Source organism: Galleria mellonella, unplaced genomic scaffold (assembly GCF_026898425.1).
Source record: "Galleria mellonella isolate WM207_F2 unplaced genomic scaffold, CSIRO_AGI_GalMel_v1 utg223, whole genome shotgun sequence".
NCBI classification, from domain to species: domain Eukaryota; kingdom Metazoa; phylum Arthropoda; class Insecta; order Lepidoptera; family Pyralidae; genus Galleria; species Galleria mellonella.
In genome coordinates, this window is record NW_026442042.1 from 1,688,114 (window position 1) to 1,715,116 (window position 27,003).

Here is a 27,003-nt window from a genome sequence, read left to right on the forward strand (position 1 = left end):
CGTAATTAGGTATATTTAATTGCCTACGGAAAATACGGAATATAATGGAAGATAAAGATAATTTGGTTTTAATTTGTAGTGTTATCTATTGTTTAGGTCGAACAAATAGGCTTGTAAATAGATCAATAGCTTATGTATTTACATATCAATCAAATTAAATCCATTAGTTAATTTTAAGGTACTTATTATTCTACCAGGGAAACTTAACATCTGTCTCTAAAAAGAAATTTGGGTCCTTTCTTAAATGGACGCTACTGATTATTTTATTTTGTATAAATGAGCAAATTTAAAGAAATTGAGAACAATTTTTAATTTGAAATCTCTATGTAAGTAAATAATAGCTATTAAAAAAACGCTTAACCGATCTGTTCGTTCAACAAATTTATGTGTGGTGAAGATATCGCATTCATAACAAGATTATAATTTACACAACCGAAATAAAAATATCAAATTTTGAAGATGTTTTAAAATTATATAGTTCTCATTTTTATGAGAAATGATTTATACTCACCAGAAGAAGACTTTGTACAAAAGTCGTTTGCTTGGGCACCTCTGTCCCATTCGTGTTTCTACCGTGAAGCAGTTGTGTTTGCATGGCTCTGTTTCGATTTGAAGGGTGAGTTATGGCAGAGAATTTACAGGGTACAAAAGAATAACATCTGAGTCCTCAGGAATGGCAACGCATAGGGGTATCATGGACGAAACAGTATATTATGTTATGTCCATGGTACTACTCATGTCTATAGGCGACGATTACCACTTTCCATCAGGTGGGCCGTCAGCTTGTTTGCCATTCTAAGTTGCATAAAAAAATCTACTTCCACTTCCATATTTTCTATCTATTTAATTGTATTCTGTGACCTGACCGGCCATGTATGTGTTCATACTTTATGCTTTAAGATTACAGTTTAAAGTAAAATTTAAAAGTAATTGATAAGTATAAACAACAGTGCACTTACAATGATAATTTACTTAGATAAATACAACGCCGATGTTATTATTAAAATACACGTATCAATGGCGTCATTGTTTTTTGCATTAAGTACTTAACATATTCGTTATTTCTTTTAGTATTTTCAAGTGACTCTTAAAAAGGATACGTCACCAGTAGGTTTGTATTTTTTGTTGTTGCTATGTTACGTGATTACTTTGCTTGTTGTTCATCGTTTTTTTACGATTGAAGCCGCTGTTTGAGGAGCAAAGTGATTTTTTTTTTGCATTTTGTATTACGTATTATTATATTAATTTTACTACTACTTAGTATTTTATTTAATTCGTACCTACTTAATGTAAATATTAGACAATGAAGGAAATTTCTCTTCATTGCTAGTTCAGCTAACGTAATAGTTATAATGACAATAATCGTAATTGTCTAATAATACTTACCAATAATATTTATTGTACTATTTATAATTAGTAGATTTTTGCGGCGACTGTAAACAAAGATAGGTTGAATAAATTGAAAATGGAAAAACAAAATTATAAATTATATATTTTGTATTGTTAAGAGCAATTTTCTTCTAATAATGTAACTGCACTTAATATAAAATATAAAATTTTTTCAGCGTACTATAGTAATTGTTTCTAGATAAAATCTATCTTTATTATGTTTTCTTATCTTACTTATCTACTATATTTGGTTTCGGTGTGCATTCCGTGTTCTGCTATCAAAAGGTGACGTCGATAAGTGTCAACAGTCTGCATTAGCAACAACCTTGTAAAAGTTGATGCAATTTTTTGGCGAAATGACTGTTTGACCTTACAATGACCATTACTCGTCATTGCATTAAGGTCAAACATCATCGATTCATAAAAAGTTAATGACTCAGATGCATATCTACATACTACTGGAAAAAATAGCAGTTTATTATTATTCCTGAGTCTATCATCGTCATTAAAATATCTGTACCAGCACGTGCTGTGAGCATGCCGATTGTTACGTTCACCACAACTATAATAGCCTTTGACCTATTAGGGATTATAGCTGTAAGCATATTTATTTCCTATTAATATTATTACATTATTATTGAAGAATAAAGCTCTTAATCAACAAAATATCTCAGATTTTATATTCGTAAAAATAACTAGACGATCAAATATAAAGAGTTTCTTTTTTTACTTAAATGCTAAAAATATTTGATACAATACATATTCGGGCTAAATATAGATAAAATTTTACAACTATTAGGTAACAGTTTTAATCTAACATTTATTATAATATTCTGTAAAAGAAAACTATATTTTTTATAAAATCAAAACTATTAAAAAAGCTTTTATATTAATAAAATGGAAGAGTTATCTTAGATTCACAATTGACAAAAAACAAAAACAACAAAAGTGTATCAGACAAGTATTAATAGGGTATTATTATGTCGTTAATACATTAAGCATTAAGTAAATAAAATCATATAAGTGATGAAGAAAGAAAAATAAATTTAATACCAGTTTGTAGGTATGTTGAATCTGATAATTTAATCAATAGTTTGATAGACAAAACAAAAAGACTGACATTCATTGTGGACTTAATATATATATAGTAATTATGATTGTATTATATTAAATGCATGTATATAAAAAACAACAAACACACTATACAAAACATGATAGGTACTGAGTTGAAAAAATATTTAATAGCGTCTACGTACTCGTACAGGGCTTTTTGTACATTAGTAACCAATACTTCCTTTTCCTATTTTTTATACATAGCAGTAACTATATCCATCGATGATACGACTTATTTGATACTCTTATCAAATACGTATATGTATTTTAGAATAGAATTAAATTTATTGTAGCTATATTGTTGTTTTTGCCGATGACCATGTGGCCCCGGCATAGAATGGGCCACCCCTTCCTTTTTCATGGGCGTCGTAAGACAACAATTGAGGGAACTAAATGTTCCAGGAATGTACAACAGTATTATCTATTTTAAAACATCACAGAAGTCTAACTGTGATTGCCAATCATGGCAACTACTGGCAAAGTCCCCCAAGGACAGTTAACGGTTGATATATGATCATATCAATCATTAACAGTCTGGGGGGGAAAGGGATTGTTAGTAATGGAATTTGACAGCCCCATTGCTAGTAATATGCTTTATTAGGTCGGCCAGCACGTGGTTCTACCTGGAAACTATCGTGAACAATCCTTGTTGAATTCGTCACGGTGGGCTGCTGTTTCATCCTCACCTATCATCCTTCACTGGTGACCCGCCGATGTATACCGATAGCACGCGTTACCATTGCATTATCGCCCATTAAAAATACCATTAACACCACTGAACATTAAGTCCACTGCTGAATCATATGGTTTTTTATTATTGTTCTAGATTTTAGATTAATTAACAATCTATTTAGTGAAAAGACGAAACATATTGATAAAAAGGCGAACTAGCGTGTTTGTAATATTAGTACGATTTTTTTATTGAAACACTTATGTATATACATAAAATAAAATTATATTCATATTTTAAGTATACATTTATGGAACAAAAGACGTACTTACTATAAAATAATATCTCGTAACTTATGTAATGAGTTACAGTATTTCAACTTATCATATCCTAGTGTTGCAGCTGTGCAGTTGTCAATTCAGCATGTCTAGAAAGTACCCATATAATAATGAACCAGTCACTAACCAGAAAATACACCGAACAGTAGCAAAACAAATTGCCTACACCTTTGTTGAACTTCCACGTTCTGAATGTAAATATCTTACTATTTTTAGATTAAAAATAGCCAAGGAACAACAAGAAACGACAGTGTACTTAATTGTATGTGCGAGTATATAAAAAAATATTGTGTATTTACGGAGGGATACTCTAATAAAGTAAACACTTAATATATATATTCTTTATTGCACTAAAACATACAGTAATAACAAGAAGTTAATAACAATGTTAGCAAAATCAGTATCTTAAAACATACTTACTAGCATTACTAATTAATTTAATGAATAGTGATTATATTCACTTCCTTTCAGGTTAAGAATTTAATTTGAACGAAAGATATAAAATCTTCAATAACTAAAATAGGTAAATGGAAAGAGATATTAAAAAAGTTCTATGCATTGTTTTCTTTGAACAGCTGTGGACTGCTCCGTGGGACATCTTGGGTCTTTTGATGCTTTTAATTATAAAATAGTCTGGGTTAGCCACAAAGAATTATGTTTTATTTCATTAATGTACTTTAATGACTAAATTTCTCTAAAAAGCAATAAACTTATAATAAAATAGAATTTTACATTATAGTTAATCACTTTAGTTGATCGACAGATAAAATAATAAATATTTCATTATTTTTTAAATGTAATAATTTATTTATTTATTTATTTATTTACATTTAATGTAATGTAATATTAATTAAATGTAATAATTGTAAGTATATGAGAGGGAAAAGAATTTACGCACCTAATAATAAAGAAGTGATGGGATGGAATCAGTGCCAGCAATAGGATACATTGCTTGTCAGTAGTCAATTGAACTTTCACGAGAACCTATTTGAAAACCATCATCCATGTTTAAAATTTTTCGAAATTCGATTTTTAAATTTTTTTATGTCCACGTATTGAACAACATTAACACTGGAAAACCTACAGTTCCATAATAGGTATTTATTTTTATTTGTATCTTTCTCTTTCATTTTTATTTCTTATTTTTATTTTAGTTCAATAATCTGAAGAAATGGTAAAGAATAAAGTTACAAGGATAGAATTCTTCACAGATAAAGAGCTACACTGACATTGAGTTACTTTCTACGTTAGTATTAGTCTCGTAGCAAGCAGTACTTGCCCATCTATTCCTGGAAGGGATCCCGGCAGCAATTGATTCTAATAACTGCACGTAACGAGGTCGCAGAGTTCAGGGCCAACATCAGTAGAACACGTTCATGTTTATGCACAAAATATTTAAACAGTTTGTATCGGCACGTGCGTCATACTCCACTCTTGTGTCTCGGTTATGTTAATTGACACCGTAGTGGGAATATTACTCATGGTCATTCTCCACTACAATTTATTATTTGGTGCGTACAGTAACCAATTACATAAACATTCTTCGCGTATACAAAATTTATTCTCTTCAAGTACGACGTTTTGTTTGCTTTAATCGCTAATGGAAAACAAGCGTAATTTAATCGAAAAGTACTTATCTTTTATACTGGATATTTATTATATAATTGTTTACGTATTACAATTTTAGTGCATTAAATGTGATGCCACTTTGATGACGCTATTTACGAATTTTTTATCATAAACAACAGCTGGAATACTCGCAGTGAATTTACCTACCAACAATATTTACTGTTGTATTCGTAAAAACTTTAAGTTACTACTGACGAAAATATTTATATATTTATTGTCTTTTCATTACGGATTTTATCATCCATCATTGCCACCGGTTTAAGAATCTAAATAATAAGGATTTTACATCTACAAAAGTCAGTATTGATAATACAATGACAGCGGTAACTAATATTCTATTCATCATGAAACCTACATATCCATAATATAGTCTAGCAGTAGTTTTTAGTATCTCGTAAAAACGAGATTTTGTAAGTTTTTAGGGACAAGTGGCTTCGCGAGTGTATAGTGTAATTAATTCCTATTAAAGGGTATTTACAAAGTAGTAAGGGTATTTGCCCTGTGGTCTCGGCATATAATAGGCCACCCCTGCCTTTTCTGTGTGTCGTAAGAGGCAACTAAGGAAAGGCAAGCAGAAGGATAAGCAACAGCGTATTTCATAAAACATATTTAAATCCCAACTACGGTTGCCAATCCGTCTGTCAAGCATGGCAATTACTGGCAAAACTTCCCCAAGGGAAAGCCTTATGTTCAGCAGTGGACAGTTAAAAGTTGATATAATGATGATGATGATAGATGATACTCTACTCAATAGAGGAAGACTTTGTACAAAGTTATCTTTATGGATATTTATGTCTCACAGTTTCTTCTGCCATGCTTCTTTGTGCCAATTTGAAAGGTGTGGCAAGCTAATGAAATTATTCGATGTAGAGATGCCTCCAATCTGTGGACCTTTATGATATAATACATCTCTTTTGTGCTGTATTTTTTTTAAAGGGCTTCGATGTTATAAAGTTAAAGGCTTTGTTGTTTAAAAGTTAAAACCTAACTTTATTTAAAGCCAGCTCTTCTGAATACATTGTATTTTAAATAAGTTACATTAAGAAAAAAAATATTTATTAAAAGTTAATATTTCTTACCTATATCGAATTCATTCAATGGGCTTGTTTGTAATATATACATTGATAACACGTCACTGATTGCGAGACGTAGGTATTTTATAAACTAATGTATTGTTACGTAGAAAAGCAACTGTTTACGTACATATAAATAATGTCATGATCATGAATCACTTGTTTATGAAAGTCAAGTGTAATGTACGCATAAGTTAAAACCCACTAACATAATATGTTCCAAGAACACGGTTACTGATGAATGGATATACCTTATAAAATGAAAAATTGAACTAGTGGTCGCCCAGTGGTCGAAATTCGACCATAACATATATTGTTATAAATGAATTTATTATTGTTATGTTTGGCATTCAGTAAGACTAGGGGTGATCAACTTGACTAAACCAAAACCTACTATTTACTGACGAAACCCTGTCACTGATACGGTCTTCCAATTACATATTCTTGAAACATAATTCTGTACAAAATTATGTATGTATTATAGTAGTATTTTTTATTTTATTAAGAAGGAAAACATAAAACTGAAAATTATTCTTAGTGTCTATTTATTTATATTAGTGTGAGCATTGCGTCTGAGCATTTTTCGCTAAATTAGCAAAATATTAATATATAATATTATATTTTTAGCCTTTTCACAATCTCTACGACCATATATTTAAATAACTATAAGTGTGCGAAATTTCATACTCCTTTGTCCGCACAAATTTCGTAAAAAGGGATACAAAGTTTTTGCTTCATATATATATATATATATATATATATATATATATATATATATATATATATATATATATATATATATATATATATATATATATATAGATGTAGTTATTTTTAAAAATTTACTACCTACTCTAAAAAAATCATAAGTTTGAAGGCGCTTCTCTTTTTATTTAAGGAATGTCGAATGAAGGGCAAATTCTTAAAATTAATACACTACATACACTTTAAATAAATATCTGTATGATAGATAAAGGTGACTTATTGAATATCTGCCAATAAGATATTTCTAATACATTACAAATGCACATTTATGTGTTAACCTTCAATTCTTTTGCGTTAAGTTAGTAACTTCTTACTAACTCATAGAAGTTCAAACAAATTAAAAAATTAGTTCTGGTGGTCGAAACTTGATTGATTTTGAGAATCAATTTTAATAAATAGATTTAAGATACCTTAGCGTAATCAAGTTTGTCATATTTATATTATCTAGCTTAATATTTATGCTATTGCCATTGTAAGGCATATAACAATAACTGATTTCAATAAAATTTGGTACACAGATGGTATGGCATGCATCCGGATTATACATGGGATATATTTTATATTATTTCACGCAGTCAGAGCAGCAGAACACAGCTGGTGATATCTTAGAAGCAAATGAGCTCATTAATTTTATTTGAATGACACCTCGATAACTTTAATTGAAGTGTCTCATATGTAATTAGCATTCCATCACTGCCTGCATTAGCTACTGCATGCGAGTACCAACATTATCGTATTATGATCACCTATCGTTCCTGAAATCCATTTTCACTACCACAGGCATCGTGTTACTAAAGTACTGCTTTTTGCTCAATAAGGCCTGCTCAGGTGGTGAACAAATTGTGCATTGTTTACACTGGTTTTATTAACGGACATTTTTTTGTGAATAAGCTGTGTAGTTTTTTAAAATTCTATTAATATTAGAAATGTAAAAAGTTCTTGAAGGTGCACGGATGTTTATTACACAATCATGCTAAATCAGCTGCACGACTTGAATGTTTGGTACACGGGTAGCTTATATCCTAACTTAGCCCATAGGATACTTTTTATACCAATTCATGCAGCCAAAGCTAAGAGAAATAGCTAGTGGATTACAATGAAACGGTAACATTGATTGTACTATTAATATACAGGGCATCAGTGAGAGATGATAAGTAAGGATGAAAGCAAATCAATTAGCCCATCGTGATTAATTCAAGTCGATGGGAAAGAGATTGTTAGTAATAAAATCTAACTTGCCGTGTGGTCCCATCATATAATAGGACACTTTCTTTTCCCGTGGGTGTCCATAAAGGTGACTAAGAAAATTCAATAGTAGAGAGATGATCAGCAGCGCCCCTTTTCAAACATCACCAAAACCTAACTGCGATTGCCATTTCGTCTGCCAAGCGTGGTAACTACTGGCAAAACTCCTCTTATGGGGACCCTAACGTAGATAAAATACTCCCCGTCAGCGCAGGCCATTAGTACGAGTATGTACGTATTTAATAAACGGAAGCGAAGGCATTACGCAATTACGCTACTGGCAAATGACAAACAATGTAATCCAATCACATAAATATTTTTTCCGACTAATACGATCATGGCCGGTGACTGAACCCGGCAATATATTGTAAACAAAAGCGTGCCGGAACAAAATTCATCTTGTTACATAATGATATTATCATTTTCATCAAGGCCTATCAGCTGCGCGCATGAGAGCATTTTGATTAACAAAAATATGATCTTTATGTTACGATAGGTAAAAAATTCCGTAAGTACTCTAATTACGGCCTTAAATTTTATTTTTAATAGCAAACTTGAGAATATCATAGAATTTAGGTATTTTATTAATGTAGGTTTTTAATGCAATTTAAAATGGTTAACAAGTTGACCGCCGACCTGATGGACAGTGGTAACTGTCGCAAATAGATATGAAACATGGCTGTGAAGAATTATTCTCCACAGTCGCAATCGACAAGACTATATTTCATCAAGCATATTAAAATCCAACGAGCCGGGGGGCAAGCCTACCGGCATGGTATTAATAGAGAAAAAATACATAATTATGCAATAACCCTATCATATGTTATAATAGTATCATCTAGAAGCAAATTAAACATTTTATCTTTGATATAAATAATCACATCGAACCTTCGTACAACTAGATTTTCTAGTTGTAATAACGTTAGCTGTAGGAATGTTATTAAATAGTTACTTAAATTTGGTATAAGTTTTGTTTACTGATGAATAAACAAAATTTATACCAAATTTAAGTAAGTGTCAAAAAGGTAATTCATTAAAAGTATCTATAACTATAAATATAATAATACGAGCATTTACATTTAATTCATTGTATCTGGTTTTTTCTTCATAACTAAGATTGTCTGTATTAATTTATGTATGTATTTTGTAATACTGACGTCATGCTTGGACCGGTTCTAAAAAAGATAAGTTTGGAAGCTATCGATAAATGTCTTGAGCAGACAAGCTAGGTATGTCATTTGGTGGGAGAATCTGTTACATAGGGGCCATCAAGGGACATAATATCGTATAGGTGGATTATATATGTAGTTAGGTAAGTATAATATTAAATTTTGTCCCTGTAGGTAACCATCTGTATTTTAATATCATTGCTATCATATCGTCAATCAAAATCTGTGTGTTTTAGTCATTTATTACTGATGTTATTTTGAATGATATTATATTATACATGTCTATTTAGACAAGATTCTTGGTTTGTATTTTTCTTCGAGTGTTTTTAAATAACTAAGTAACTTATAAATAAATTTAGTATGAAATTTTATATTTGTATATATTTAATGTTAATAAATTTATATACATGCCATATAGTTTCTATAAGAAAGCATTAATTACTTATTTAAAAATATATGATATGATAATTATCAATAAAGGCGAACAAGGCTTAAACGAAGATAGAATCATCTAGATTACTGCTTTAGACATTCCCATACCTTTTAGATATTAGAATACTTTATTTTTCCGTATCATTTAGTTAGTAGCAGTATATAGTCTTGTTTAATTCTATTGTATCATTTCCACTTTCCTTAAACATTCAATGTAAGTGCAATACAAAATTGCATAAAAGTTACAACTACATATTTTAAAAACAATTTGGCGAGGATAAAGATGGTCAATTTGCACAGCAACAATAACAACCTTGGCTGCGTCAGCAACACACCTTCAGCCCGGGAGCAGTTGCGCAACTGCTCAGGTCAAGGGTGGGAACGTGTTATACCTACTCGGTTTTGGCAATATATTACTTACTTAAAAGCATTCGATGTAAATTTTATACTCGCACTGTTTAACAAAACTTCACTGATAAGTAAGCGAGATTCAAGTTCGAGTTTCACAATGGAATTACGAAAACTGCTCTCTTAGACTAGCGATAAATTTATTTCTCGAGAAATACATTTTCACTATTGTATACACGATATAATTTATTAATATCTATAGAAAATCACAGGTATAGCCCACTAATGAATATTGTGACGGCTGAAACCTCTTTCTATCCTGATATCATCGAATATTTCACTCCAACATGTCGGATAAAGTAACATACTCAATAAAGCCTAATGTAATTCTGTTTACAATGAACAACATCTATAAGTGGGGAAGGTATCGTTAGTAACGTAGATTACCAGACCCACTATTAGCAATATACCTTGTTAGGACGACCTTCCCGTGGTCCGCTCTTGAAATTGGATGGGCTATAACAGACCTTCCTTTTCATTCCTATCTATCATCCCTCACTAGTGCCTTGTCAGTGTATACCGTTAGCGCGGGTGGGGTTGCCATTCTATTATCGTCCATTAAAAAAAACACCATCTATACAAAATCAAAATTACTAACGAAAAAACAGATTTTAGAAATTCCCACGGGAAAGGGAGTCCCTATTCTCTATAGAGAGTTTGTGTGGGCGATCCGCATTGTTTCCTTGTAATTTATCACCAGAAGCGAGCAATTCGACCCAAAAGCCAATCGAGTTTTATTTCCAACATTGTCTACTTCTCGGAACGTCTAGACGACATTTTGTAAACAACCGACACCTGCGCGCGAGGTAGGTTTCGTATGCGAGCAACATCATAAAATTTTATTAATAATGTTTTTTTCTGTGAAATACATTTAGTCAAAAATTATATGTAATATATAATATATATGTAGACGATTTATACGTTTTGTCCTGTCCAGATTGGTCGTGGCGCCAAACCACTTTTTGTGATACTCAGTGCATGGCCTTGACCCGGCTGATCACCGAGAAACCAGTTGTGGGCAATTGTGGCGTTAAAAGTAAAAGCTTTCACCAATAAGCGAGCTTGATTTACAAATGTAAGTATGTGTAGGCGCCAAATTCCTATTTTGTTTGATTACTCTTCATAAATACACATATGTCTGTTTGTAGCATATAGTTTTAGTTTTACTATGATAGGCTTAGGCTCCAAAATATAGTTGTGCACGGAAAGAACTTCTTTGAAAAATTCATGGTAGAAACCCACTACTCATTGAGATATTCAGCAATATTCATAATATTAATACTAGATTTAAAGACAAACTTGCTGTCCCCAAGTATCGTTTAGAAAAAGTTAATAGGTCTTTTATGGGAATAGGTATAAAAATTTACAATAAGATACCAAAGGATATGTTGGAATTACCCTTAAATAAATTCAAAACATCTGTTAAATCATATTTACTGAGCAAAGCCTATTACTCACTAAACGATTACTTGAATGACGAGTGTGCATGGCAATAGTTGTTCATGCACTGAATTTTCATTTAATGTTAGACATAGACACCTATATAAATATACATTGTAAATAAACTGGCTTAAAAAAAAAAAAGTAATTCAATTGAGTTTCTTGCCAGTTCTTCTCAATTGGATCTATATACCGAACTGGATGGTAGGGTAAATATAAAATTATAATGTAAAAATTTGACGTTCATAAGCGGCTAAAATGTCCTACATGAATAAATGATTTTTGAATTTGAATTTGAATTTGATAGTTGGCATGGAATTTTAATTTATGGCGAGGGTGGACATCCGGACTCTCTCACTCACTTTGCAGAACGCGGATGTAATTGACACAGAAATTCTGTGAAGGTATGATACTTCCCCGGTTGAGTCGGTCCTATCATACTGAAAAGTTGTACAGGATAAGAGCGTGGCTCTACCATAGTGGAAGATACAATGCTTTTACTAAGGCTGTTTCATTTTGTTACATCTTATCTCGTTAATATAGCCAAATTGTAAATAGACGATGTCTGTACATAGAATATGTATAAATAATAGAAGCCTAAACAATATTTTTTAGGAATTTTGTGTTTATCGATATTATGTTTATTCCGGCATTACGCAAATAGTACTGCACTAAACTGAATGTGATTTTTACGTTCATATTCCTGAAGATTTCACTTAAGAATTAGTGTATGTTTTATTTTGAAACTTATGTAAAAGTGCCCTATGTAATTACTTTTCCTACTTGCAAAATCCATACGTATGAAGTAGTGGGCTAAAAGCTAGTAAATAATTAATAAAATCATAATGTATGATAAGATTGTTATTTAATGCGTTACTTTACGTTACAATTTTGCGAACCTTCCTACGTCTGAAATTATAATTATAAATTCTTTATTCAGGTATGAATGATGAAATGATATTTAAACCACAACAAAGTCCATCAGTAGTCAGAACTTATTATTTTTTTTTGCAAAGACAATAGGTGTAGTTTCATATCAAAGTAAGTCGCTTCGAACCAGAATCTCGATAGTACATAATAATGTAATAACAAATCAATTTTATATAAGAAACTAATAAATATCATAAATTCTAAATAAAAAGTTAATCAATTTAAAACTTATCAGTGTACAGTGATTTGTGATGAATGATAATTTTTTTTATTTTTTATTTACATAATTTAGTTCTTTAATAGTATAAAATTTATTAATTTATTTCCATGTATAACGACATACATAATTATTTTCAAATATCCTAACAGAACTTACTAAGTCATTGTTGTAAATTAATACACTTTGTTAGTGCTAGCTTACACTCTTACTGTTAACAACAATGGCTTAGTCTACAAATTGCTCCAATATAGAAGTTCTATAAATATCATACCTTAGCTACAAGTAGTTATTTAAACAATGATAACTTGTTGGAGTTAAAATTATTGCTATTTATTTAAGATTCTTTAAAATATAATTTTCAAACACACGAGTAAATATATATTTATGTACTTTATGACTATTCTAAAAAATGCAACTATCTTCTCTCTTATAAGCTTTTTATCAAAGTTAAGCAAGAATTTGACGCAAAAAATATTACGCAATCGTAACTGACGTCACCTATTTATCAACTCGGTATGAACAAGTAAGGGGACACAACAAAAAACAGGCATAAATAAAGACGCTTAAGTTTTTATCTTTAAACTATTTAATGTAACTTTATTATGAGACGCAACCGTGAATCAATATTATTTATATCACATCTGATAGTCAATGATGCAAATCAAATTTAAGATCTATATTTGTTTAAATTTTGCATAACCGGATCATCCGATCTAATATGTTCAAATTTTTGTTCAACTAGTTGTACTATTTTTTTCTAATTATAACCTTTTCTATTAAAATCTTTGAAGAGATTGTTATTAAAAAATTTTAAAGAAAGCTTAGTTTTGGCATAATACAATCATACGCTATCTTCTTCAAAATTTCATCCTTTCATTTCTAGTCCTGTAATTCCCTTGCAAACTTAAACAAACATTTGGTTAATGCCATCTGTCAGTCAATTTACATATACTATCAATATTTCGGAACCTACAATGATAGAACTAGTTTAGAATATTAGTTAATTCATTCATGTATTCTTCAGAGATTTTAATTCAATCCAAAAATCACTTCCCATCTACCTTGTAATACTTAAAAATAAAACTTGTTAATTAACACTTTTTGTGCACTATAAAGATTAAATGACGGACATTCTTTATTTTTCGTTTTTTTTTATACAACTTAGAATGGCAAACAAGCTGACGGCCCACCTAATGGAAAGTGGTAACCGTCGCCTATAAACATGAGCAGTACCATGGACATAACAGAGTACACAGTTTCGCCCATGATACCCCCCATGCGTTGCCATTCTTGAGGACTCAGGTGTTATTCCTCTTCCAGTAAATTCACGCCATATCCCACCCTTCAAACTGAAACACAGCCATGCAAACACAACTGCTTTACGGTTGAAACACGAATGAGACAGAGGTACCCAACCAATCGACTTTTGTGCAAAGTATCCCCCTAAGGGGCTATATTTATTATAACTTTTGCTAATAAAACTGCATAATTCTATATATTTTTTTAATACATCATAGAAGAACCTGTCCAGAATATATATACTGCAAATATACATATTCTTACTTCCCAGTTATAGCTATCTTTCATCTACAAATTCTTCATTTACCTTCATTTTCAAAGTTTTTCTTAAAAAATAATGTGCGTCTTTTTCACCTTAAGAAGATATATTGTACAAAATATACCTACCTATCGCGGGGTGCTAATATTCGTCTAGTTGATACTTGAACATTCTCGAATATACTTAAAATATTTTAAACATTTTTCATAGAATAACAGAAATTCCAAATCAAAATAATAACCATAAATAACCTTTTTAACATTGATTGATTCAAATTTATCGTTTACCTTAAATAGCATAGCTTTATATTTTGTTCTTAGAAACAGATATTGTGCTGTTAAGCTAGATACATTAATAAACATACATGTGATAATTGTTTAAAAATATAGTAACATAAGGTATGGCACGTCATTGTTACTGACATATATAGCATATAAAAACGTTTTACCGCAAATATTACGAGTTAAAGATATCAAATTTTTCACGTAAACAAATAAAAATGCTTATCATTCATTTAGATACAAGTGAGAAACTAAAAATACGAAATTGATAAATAAACATTAGATACACATCGTGTCAAGAACTCTTTACTTTGATTAAAAATTCTTTACTATTTGATACTATTTTATCAAACTTACATCCTTATATAAAAATCAATATGAATATTAAACTCATTAGTTCTAGATGGTTAAGGATAATGCCAGATGATTAATTAAAATATGAATAAGGACTTCTTGATAAAAAGAAAGAAACTGTTTGCTGAAGCTGTTTGTCGTAACTTTTGAGATACCGCATTAGAAGAAGCAAAAAAATACGCTATCGTTTGTAATGTATAATAACATCATTACTGTGTATAAAGTAGTAAATACTTGTATTATGTAGAAATTCGTTTTTTACACTTAGTATACTCGCTATGATAAAACTGCTAGTAAATTATATTACTACTAAGCATTATTGATATATTTTGTTTAAAAACTTGGTATCTGAATTAAATAAATAAGTCTATAAAAGGAACATAATTAAGATTTCGTACTTAACTGAAATCCATTAGTAGGTACTTTAATTGAATTGTAAGCAATAGTTGCATACATTAATTAAATAAGAATGTTGTACCTGTCACATTTGTTGACAAAAAAATATAACGTGAGATATATCTACCTATTTGAGCATGCCCTTGTTGCAGGTGCTGGTAAAATAAATAAGAAAATAAGTCTTATATATATAGTAATACAGATTAAATATAAAATAATTTTTAAAACTACAAAAATTATAAGAGAATAGTGAATGTGTGACTATTCATTTACTGGTTACATATTTACTGGAATTTACGAACCGGTTTATGATTGATAAAAATTGATAAAGATAATTTGGAATCTTAACCTTAGAAACTTTTATTTCCTATCTATCTCTATCTCTATCTCTAATGAGCGAACATTACTAGTTATTATTTAATATGTAGGTACATAAGTGTATCGCCGTGTGGTTCCGTAATAGAATGGACTACCCTTTCTATTCCCGTGGATATCGTAAGAGGCGACTAGGGAACTAAATGGTCAAAGAATAGGCAACAGTGTTTATTTTTAAAAATCACCAAAGCCTATCTACAGTTGCAACCCGCCTGCCAATGCGACTACTGTCAAAACCCTCCAACAAGAAGAGGTTATATGTTCAGCAGTGAACAGTTAACGGTTGGTATGATGATATGTGTAAAAACAACAATGTTTACATATTTTACATATGATGCTAATTATTGTGGTCAATATAATTATTTCGTTGCTTAATAAACATAAATAAAAGGATACATAAACTACGTTGATATTTTTTTATAATAGCATAACATCTTGTTGCTGATTTCTATAAGACTTTTTAATGAAACATGGTTTAAATGAAAGATGATCTAAAACATAATAGAGTGCACTTGTGTAGGCTATTCTCAGTTGGCCGCAACCTAAGGTTGTTAGATGTCCTCACTTGCGGCTATTTTATCATAGAGAAAAAAGAATAAACTACTGTTTAGTATAGATTTTATCAAAAGGAATCAATTCCCTATAATTATAGCACCATCATCTACAACAAAAATTTAATGCCAGCATTTAAAACCCTTACTTGTGAGCATTTTTTTTATAGGCAACCAAATGTTACTCTGTAAAAAGAAAAGAATAAATTTCTATTTAGTGTAAATCTTTTAAAAAAAAATCTAGATTTGCCAAAATTATTACCTATTTTACATGACAACCCTACGTTGCGACTAACTAGAAAACAGGCTGTCTGGGTGGATTGTATATTTTTACTCATCTTTTATTTAAACCAAGTTTTATTAAAAAGTTTTATACCTGCAGAAGTTAACGGTAGGATCATAGGTTATTATAAACTGTTTCAATGCACAGAGTAAGTAATCACTACATTTTTTATTGCAGTGTAAAAACTTAAACCAATAAATACGTACATTATTTTTAGTTTTAGAACAATGTAATTCGCGAAGAGCTCTTTATACTATAACCGTAGAAAGAAAACACGTAAATTAAGTAATTATTAAAAAAATATAGCTTTTTTTCACAGTAATTACAGAAAAATACAAAAACCTTTCAAAATCAACTGTATGCTACTTCTTTGAAACTGTCAATTTTTCAAATTTGAAAAATCAATGTCTAATTTTTAAAGTTGTAATACATGGTCACCCGAGCTTTGAATACATCCTTATCATATGAATATAAGATGTGAGGTCACCTAACTGATATTTATTGCTTCTATATTATTTACCACTTGAACTGTGAAATGAAATAAAAATTTAAAAAATTTATTCATTCAATTGTATTCTTCGACAAATTTATTTCCATAAATCGTACATAGGACCTATAATTCTACCTATTACGTTTTCTAGACATATCGATACTTATAGATTTCTAGATAAATACCTATTGGTAAGATAATTGACTGATACTACATATACATATACATACTTGGATACATAATAATTTGAAAAGAGTAAGTGTACAGTTTCTTGCGGGTTCTTCTCAGCAAATCATTACATACTGAAACCAGCAGTATAATCATAAAAAATGGAGGATTTCAAAGAGCTTGTAATCAAGTTTATTTGAATAAAGACTATTTCTAGTATATATTATATTATTTATAGTATAATACTATTCTATAGTTTTATAAGTGGATAAAGAAATAATACTGCTACATTAATAAAAAAATATATAATATTTTTATTAATGTAGTTTTGGATACAAGGTGATTCTATTGCACTAGTATCAATACTAATATCAGTAAAGAACGTTAGGTACTCGTACCTTTAAGTAACTATAAACATCTAGGAAGCAATTGCTGTATTGCACTTCCGCGTATCACGTCGCATGAGAAGATTATTGTGTAGGTGGTATTATATACAGCTTGATTGATGATATACAACTGCTTCAAGGATAGATAGGTAGTGTGTCTAGACGTCGGCTGGTTACAAGTCTGTCTCGAAAGGAATGGCTCGATTTCTCTTGTGTAAAACAATAAAATGAAAAATGTTTAATAGCTTTTGGGTTCCTTAAAATTTAAAATAAAATAATTCATTTTATTATTATAATTTTTTAAAACAAAGGAACTAAACGAGCCTGCAGCTCACCTGATGGTAAGTGATTACCGCCACCCATGAAGACCTGCAACACCGGAGGAATTGCAAGTGTGTTGCCGCCCTTATATTAAAAAAAAAAAACTTTTTTTGTTCTTTACTAAAAAAGATAATAGTGTCAATTCAGAAATACTGCTCTTGGAAATTGATTCCAAAGCGTGAAGAAATGGCCTTGAAAAACGTAAGTCGGAAGACCGCCAGATAGTTGAAGTAGAACTTTAGTTTGTGGCATATAATATCTATTTATTTGTTTGTCTGGTTTATACTGGCTTCTATATATTACTTTTGAGCTTATATTATATTATAAAATTCCAAAAAAAAATTCTATATTCAAGAAATAACCTTACATTCTTTCCTAAAATAACAATAATTTTATCTTTAATAATAGTAATTAAAATTACTCTATCCAAATATTGACGACGCTTAACAATAACAATGTAATTACGATGAATGTTTATTGTTGAATCTAACAATGTAAAAAATATTATCTTACTGGCTATATCACGCGGATTGACCGCGTGACCGAGACTTACCTACTGATAGATTGGAATAAAAACTTACGTCGGTATGTCCTTCTCCATCTGAATAGGTTACTACGTGTTATGCCAAATTTAATGACAATTGATCGAAGTGCCACGAGTTAACAAAGTAACAAATAAATTAACTCATTTTCACCTTTATAGTTTGACTAGTTTTTTGTTGGCAGATCATGATAAAAACTGGCCCATGTCCTTCTTGGTCCCAAATGGTATATGTAGGACAAATTCCATGAAAATTTGTTGCCAAGCGAATAAACTCACTTTCAGAATTATAATGTAATCTAGTACGGATCTGATGCTATTATTATTTTATCCTATCATAATAATTCTTATTAAAAAATAAAACTCGCATTACTATTTACCCATAGATACTAAGATTGATTAACTGACAACAATATTACAACTCGCCAACACTATTAATAGAATTAGAATAGACTCCATTACTCAATAAAAAAAATTGCTCACGTCCTATCTTGTAATTAACTGATGTTTATAACGTACCAATCCGCGTGCGTCTCCTGTGCAAGAGTTTATCACGTGTTATATAAGCGGCGGCGCGCGCAGACGCAGCCCGGCGTCGTGTTGACATTAGTTAAGGTCAAGGTGAACACTATTATCCTTGTGACGCCATAAGGTTGCGTAATGCTTGCATATTGCACACTTACGTGAACCGTAAAGTGCTATTTTTCTAAGCTTTTATTCTATACATATAAACCTGCTTATCACAGTATACATAAAATGTGCTCAAATAATTAATTCATAACATTTATCAACAATGAATAGTAACATATACCAAGATTCTGAATTACTCTAATTTATCCAGATTACTACTACCAGCCTCTATTACTAGTGTGGTTCCGGCATAGAATAGGCCACCCCTTAGGGAGAGCGAGGGTTGTGCAATAGCGTCCCTCTTAAAATATTTCCAAAACTTATCTGCGGTTGCTAACCCGCCTGCCAAGCGTGGTAACTACTGGCAAAACTCCCCTTATAGAGAAGGCTTATGTTAAGCAGTGAATAGTAACGGCTGAAATAACAATAAAAAAAATAATCATTAATTTTAAAATAATCATATGTTGATATAATTTTTTTAACTATTAATTATCAAGCTAGTTTAATTGAACCGTTATACGTAAAGATAGATAATTAATTCGTTTAAAGTTCAGATAACCATACATTTTATATGCCTTGAAATGAGATAACCAAATTTTTAGAAACCTGAAATTATTCGCCGTTAAGCACACATGATACCGTATAATAGGTACTGCAAATACTCAGTAGTCATAATTATTCTACAACATTTTTGCTCCTAACAAGTTCGCTAGCAGCCTTGGGATTTTATGTAACAGCAAAAAACCGCAATGCGCTGCCATTACATTATCGATAAAACTGTAAGCGCGGATTTTCAAGATAAAATATAAAAAGACTCATATCAACATATAAGTAATTCTGCTGTCGTATTATTTCAGTATTACATTACACTATTTGTTCCTTATAGCAGCCAATTTACAGCAGTGAACATATAACGGCTAATATAATGATTATTATTTTACTACTGTATTTTGGTGCTCGAATAAGGGCCATGAATAATAGTAATAATAAATATATGTAAGTTCTTATTAATTACTGGCTTTCTGTCGGCTATTTTGTAGACACTGATTTCAGAAGTAGGAAAACCTATGAAATAAACTGCTTCTAAATGGCGTATCAAAACAAAATACGAGTTTTAAGTTAGAGCTTCAGAAATACAACAGTGAAAACTGCATTTAATTTGGTTCAATAATTCTTACGCAATGCCGGAGCAAACATACAGACTGACAGACAGATAAATTTCTAATAATTATTATTTTAGCTTTTATGGCTCCTATTAAAACCCATTTCATATTTTTTTTTTTAAATATTTTCCATGTACTGTTACAGTTTTATTATATTAGTAAGATGCTTAGAAGCTGTAATATCTACAGTGTAGTATGTTCTAACTCCACAGATATAGATGAAGATAGATGAAGCAAATAACAGTAAGTAGGTACTTTAATTTTTATGTCAACTAAAAGTGTCACTATTAAGATTGCTGACTTCTCTCAACATATCTCCAACATCATACGTCAGCTGGCATGTCGCAGGGTGGCATCTTATCTCCTCTTCTATTTGCCTTATTTATTAATACTATCACTTGCGTCAGAGGTGTCCTTCTCTAGAAATCTGACCGATTATAGAATAAGAGCATACGGGTATGCGACCCCGGCCTCCTGAGCCCCTGCAGTGTGCTAGTCCTTTCCGTAACTATAGTATCCCCCACCCCCTCATTACTTTCCCACATACGTTTCTTATTCCTCTTATTTACTGATTGCCTGTATGCATTTCCAACGTTCCCTTTCTTTTTTTCTCAATCCTTTCCTCCATACATTACATACATTTATATAGCGTTGTATACATTTTCAAAGTGGGAATTTCCAACAATGAATACATTACGTAATTTCCTCCCTATTAACAAAATTGCACTCGCATACACCTTACTCCTGGCCATTCTTGACTGGCATAGTCAAGAATGGGCAATGACTCCTGTTATGTAGGCTTTACCGAAGAACAATTAAATAAGCTTTAGCGTCTTCAAAATTTATGTATCCGCTTTATATTTGGTTTTTGCAAATATGATCACATTTGTCAATTTTGTACTCGACTCAAGTGGCTCCCTATCCGTTTTCGTCGCAATTTACATATCCTCTCTCTGCTTATAATTATATAAAAGACCGATTCGTGTTTCTCAATAAGGTTAATAATCATACTTAACGTAGTGTCAATAACCTCCGCCTCTAATTTCCCACTCATTCTTTTTCCTTTTTTTTTCCTAAATCCTTTACTGTACAATTCGCCTATGGAACTCATTACGAGTACCTGCCTCTATTCGGTGAGCTCAAACTGTCAGCTTCAAAACCTCTGTCTATCCAAAAATTGTCTGGAAGAGATAACTTTGCGATAAGGCCGCCTTTTTTATCATTTCTCATTAATAGTTATTATTTATTTACTTGGTAATACTTAGCAATAAAGTATAAAATGAAATAAATAAATAAAATAAATATTAAGCTTGTATGCTGTCAATATCATATATAATGTATATTTATCAATTCTCTAAACTTTTTTGAAATTAATGTTATGTAGAAATTCTGAATTATAGAGTTCAAATAGGCTAATACTTAGATATAATTAAAATGCAAATTATATAAAAAAAATAAGTACGTCATTGGAAAGGAGGCATATCATATCTTAGTGCTCTGAAATAAGCTAGAAGAATATGACATATAACATGCTGTTGCGAATCAATTTTAAAGTTTTCGACATATATTTAAATTTATTACATATTCTGTTTGACACTATTCAAAACTAACACTTAAATAAAATTGGCGCTGCAACATTTACTTAAATCTATGTTTGTGCTATGCTATCTATGAATAATGAAGGTATCTAATGGTATTTACAGCTTGTCCACAATTACATGTACCTACCGATTTACTGATCCAGTATCAGCTGCTGATTAAACATGAAATCCCTGAAGCAGACCGGACAAGAACATTTGGTACAATAAATACACGCCATTGACCCCATTACAAGAATACAGAAACAATAGCGTTACCTCTGTTATCAAGTCTCATTGCATCTGATCGAAGCACGCGTCACACGGGGCCAGTCACGGAGATACAACACAGTATCTTATATTTATCGACCAAGTACATTTTGCTCTGAAAAATAAAATAGCAACATCATAGTCGTATTAGATTAAAAATATTCAAATTTAGAAATTGAATTCGTGTGCCTAAGTAGTTCTTTTTTTTCCGTAAAGACAAATATCAGCTTCAATCGTTACAAAGTTAGTACGCATCAACACGAGTGTAATAATTGGTTGTATCAACAACTTTGAATCAAATTGATTAGGAACAACTGGAAAATTAGCATTCATAAATTAACTATACATAATAATATGAAACTGTTACATAATGATATTATTTATACTTTGTAATACTTACTTGATTTCTAAAAATATTCAGTGCCAAAATAACCTTAACTTTTGACCGTATGGTATATACAAATAGGTTACATATTTAAATATGTTTTGTCAAATAGTTCTGTTTTACCTCGAAAATTTGCATTTTATTTATATTCTCTAGATTGACACAATTATAGAAATACATAAATTTGATGAGTAATTTTTTACATTAACTGTCATATTCGCATTAGAAGTTTCAGTATCTTCGGCAATGGTGACTTATGATGACTTTTTATATTATTATTTTTTAAACAGTTTAAATTCTGTCTCTGTACACATAACATGCAAATGATTTAATCCCATCTTAGATTTGGGAGATTATTTATTTATTTATTTAATGGACTAGGTATGTAATAATAATAATTTATTAAATAACGTATATTAATGTTGAATGCCGCCCTGTGATCCCGGCATGGAATTGGCCGCCTATTTCATTCCCATGGGTGTCGTAAGACGCAACTAAGGGAACTTAATGTTTGAGGGTTTATAGCAGCGTTCCTCTTTAAACATCACCAAAGCATAATTGAGGTTGCTAACCCGCTGCCACGCGTGGCAACTGTTAGCAAAACTCCCCTTATAGGCCTCCCTATGTTCAGCAGTGGACAGCAACGGCTAATATGGTGATGATGATTATAATAATGATTTAACAAATCAGTATGTTTTCAATTACTAATGGTATATATTTATTATGATGTAATATGTATTTATTATGACAGTACACAGACAGGCCATTAGAAAATGCAATGCTTATCAGTAGGTATCCGACTGTCAATGCCGGGGTCATGGAATTGTTGTTATTTTCCCGACAACAAATATTAGTAGGTATAAATAACTATTTACATATATTTCATTCAAGGTCATTTAGAAAGGATGTATGATAAAATTATAGAATAGATACATTCTAGAATTATTTATTAAAGAGATATATTGAGCGTGAATGGGAAGAGATAGCGGTAGGGCCGCCTTAGATGGACGTAGATCTACTAATTTGGCATGCTGAAAAAAACTAAAAATGTAAAATTATGGATATAGGAATTTCATATCTTATTATTATAATTAATTGAATGAAAAAGCAATTAATTAATAATTAATTTTGTAAAAAGTTACACTATTATAATTTATATTATTTTTGTCTAATGTCAACATTGTTATTTTTAACCTTGTAAGCATTATGTAACTACAAGTATGTATAGTGTTTTTTATTAAGAATTATATACTAACTAGACATTGAGATTAGAAAACTGTAATTATGTTAGACATATCTATATAACAGTATAAAACACTTGTTATTAATACAGGTTTTGTGTGCATTTCTAAAGCTACATAAGTATTGTAATCATTATTGCAATATTATTAATATAATAAAATCAAAAAGAAACTTAAAAATACTCTTAATAAAAGTGAAAATAAAAAATACAAGCTATTATTATTCTGTTTATAAGAAACCTTATATACAATCAGTTCCTTTTTTCTTTAGGGAATCTGTTATAATGCTGAAAAAATACGTGAAAGATTGAACAAGCACGTACCTAGTAATACTTCATTAAAATACAGAATATCCTAAGGGGTAGGGCAGGGACAAGCTTCTGAATTATAATTAGACAAGTGAATAAAACTTTTGATCAATTGGGTAATCAAGATTCGTTTGCGTAACTATACTACTGCGGTGCGTAAGGTCATATTTCATTTTGCACGCTGTCGCAACATTTTTTTTACGAATGCACATACAATTCTAAACTTTATTACAATACACTATTAACTACATTGGAATAATTCTTCAGTTTCATTGATAATATGAGTGCTATAAAAAAATACTTCAGACTTGTGATATTAGAAATAAGTAGGTAACTTTAAAACCTGCCGATAAAATGTAAATATGCAATCCTTTTTCATCATATATACATATGTATATTATGTTACTAAATAAGATGGCCAACCGTCCCAAACTCTGCGGGAAGGTCCCGCAATAAATTATGAAATCGCGCATTGTAATAAATGCATAAGTAATCAAGTATTTTATTTACATTTTTTATACTACCTACTGGGAATTATTAAAATTGTATACAGGTATATTGGTATTTATGATAAGTGTGAAAATGAGTTTATTTTTTTGCTTTTGATGCTTTTACAGCTATAGCAATAAACATATTACTGGCATAAGGTAGGACGCGATGATTTAGGTAAACTATAATAATTTACCTGAATTATCTCAACATTTCGACCAAGTTTCACCGACTATAGTCTAGAGTAGACTGAAGTAGCGCTGTTATATCTTCGCTTTCGAGGCAGATTTTTTTCTTCTATCCACTCATTATCTCACATCACACAAATTTGTGACATGGGATCATTAGGATATTGAGGGGTTTTGCACACAGCACTACTGTGTCTTTATTCGATGTATTTAACGACTGTACACTATAACGAGGCAATGTTTTTTTGTACTGGGTTCAAGTAAATTACCAAGTTTACGTAAATAATCGTGTTAATTCTTGTTTCTTATAAACCATGAAACATGCAGTGCAAAAGTCTAAAAATTAATAGAGTAGGACTTAAGTTACTAACTACTTATCAATATATCCTTACTATAAAGACAAAAACGCGAACATAACTAGTGCAAATATTAATTCACCAAATAAAAAAAATGCGTCGAGAATGCGACTGAGAGAGAATGCGAGATGCGTCGAATTTGAAATATGTGACTATTTAACATTTTAAATCGGTATAATCTGACGTCGGTCCCATGCAAAACAGATAGAGAGAAGCTAGTGTCTTTTGGAAACAAAAACTTCTTCCTAACAATGAAATTATAATACTATCATAGTCAGGTTCAATATAATTTTTAGCAATGGATTTATTTATTTATTTTGTTTAGTTTCTGTAATTCCAATTTTCAGTAATAATTTTTAATTTTTGATTTATATCAGAAGATGACTGTACAAAACTCGTCTGCATGCATACCTCTGCCCTACCTTTATTTCTGCTATGAAGTAGTTGTGATTTCATTTGCTATGTATATTAATTTTTATTTTAATATATAAGACAGATTTTGTCCCAATTAATATCATTAATACTTAGCTTGTCTATAGTATAAATACTAGTATTGAATGCTTTTTTAAAAATGTATTAAATATTGAAAAATGCCCTCTCTTTCCAGAAGGTACTGTCATATTATATTTTTACTCGAAAATTATCAAAATTCTTTATTATATCATCCCTTTCGGTTTTATTTTTATTTTTTGCTTTTAGCCGCTTCAAGTTGTCTTCAGTCTAAAATTGTGTTAATAATGCAACTAAAATACCATTCTAATTGTGACATTAATGACTGTGTTAAAGAAATTAATTGAATTCATATAAACTAATAAATTGGCATTCATTCTTCAATGTGGATATTTGTAAATTGATTATAATGCATATATAAGAAAGGTCGCAGGATTATGTCGGAGATGGTAACCTTGACCTGATGACGCGCCTACATTGACCCAAATACTACTGGTCTGGTGACATCATATTCATATTTTTTATTATATCAGCACAAGAAATATGTTTTTTTATACAACTTAGAATGGCAAACAAGCTGACGGCCCACCTGATGGAAAGTGATAACCATCGCTTATAGACATGAGCAGTACTATGGACATAACAGAGTATATTATTTCGCCCATAATACCCCCATGCGTTGCCATTCCTGAGGACTCAGGTGTTATTCCTCTGTATCCTGTAAATTCACGCCAGATCCCACCCTTCAAACCGAAACACAGCCATGCAAACACAACTGCTTCACGGTTAAAATACGAATGGGACAGAGGTACCCAAGCAAACAACTTTTGTACAAAGTCTCCTTTTGGTATGTAAATAATATATAGCTGTATTAAAATACATAAATCATTAAAATTATTATTAAATATAGTCAAGGTCTACTCTATCAGTTAGCTAAACAATAGACAATCTTTTTGCTAAAGCGCTATACATCTGCCTGTTACAACATTAACGAGTACAATGGTAACTTGTATACCACCAAATATCAGGGTCACAATGAATACCCGTCAATCATGCGCGAACGCAGCTCTCGAGACCGCCTATTCATCCCTTACGACCTTGGCGTTTTAGTTCGGATGACATTACACGTGGCGTATTAAGGTGTCGTTTTAAATTTGCGTTTATTTATTGTAGCCAATAAAATCATAAATTGAAAATATGCATGACTAAATTTACAATATAATTTAAGTACATATACATGCATTCATACATACATTAAATACATACATTAATTAATAATAAATAATAAGAATGTGCTTTATGTTAGATTTAAACCGTTTTTTTTTTTAGATAAATTCAGAATAGACTATGTTATAAATTTTTACACAGTTCTCACAGAAAAAAAAAATAGCCTTAGTTAAACGGCATTTGAATAATATTGG

General features: G+C 30.7%; 1 long non-coding RNA gene across 1 annotated transcript in view; it reads left to right on the forward strand.

The window, feature by feature from the left end:
* The first annotated feature begins 9,367 nt into the window (after positions 1–9,367).
* Positions 9,368–27,003, forward strand: part of LOC116413421 (uncharacterized) — a 28,386-nt gene continuing 10,750 nt past the window's right edge. The window contains exons 1-2 of the long non-coding RNA XR_004224098.2: positions 9,368–9,534; positions 11,169–11,306. This is a non-coding gene — a long non-coding RNA (uncharacterized LOC116413421). The remainder of the gene's footprint in view (positions 9,535–11,168; positions 11,307–27,003) is intronic.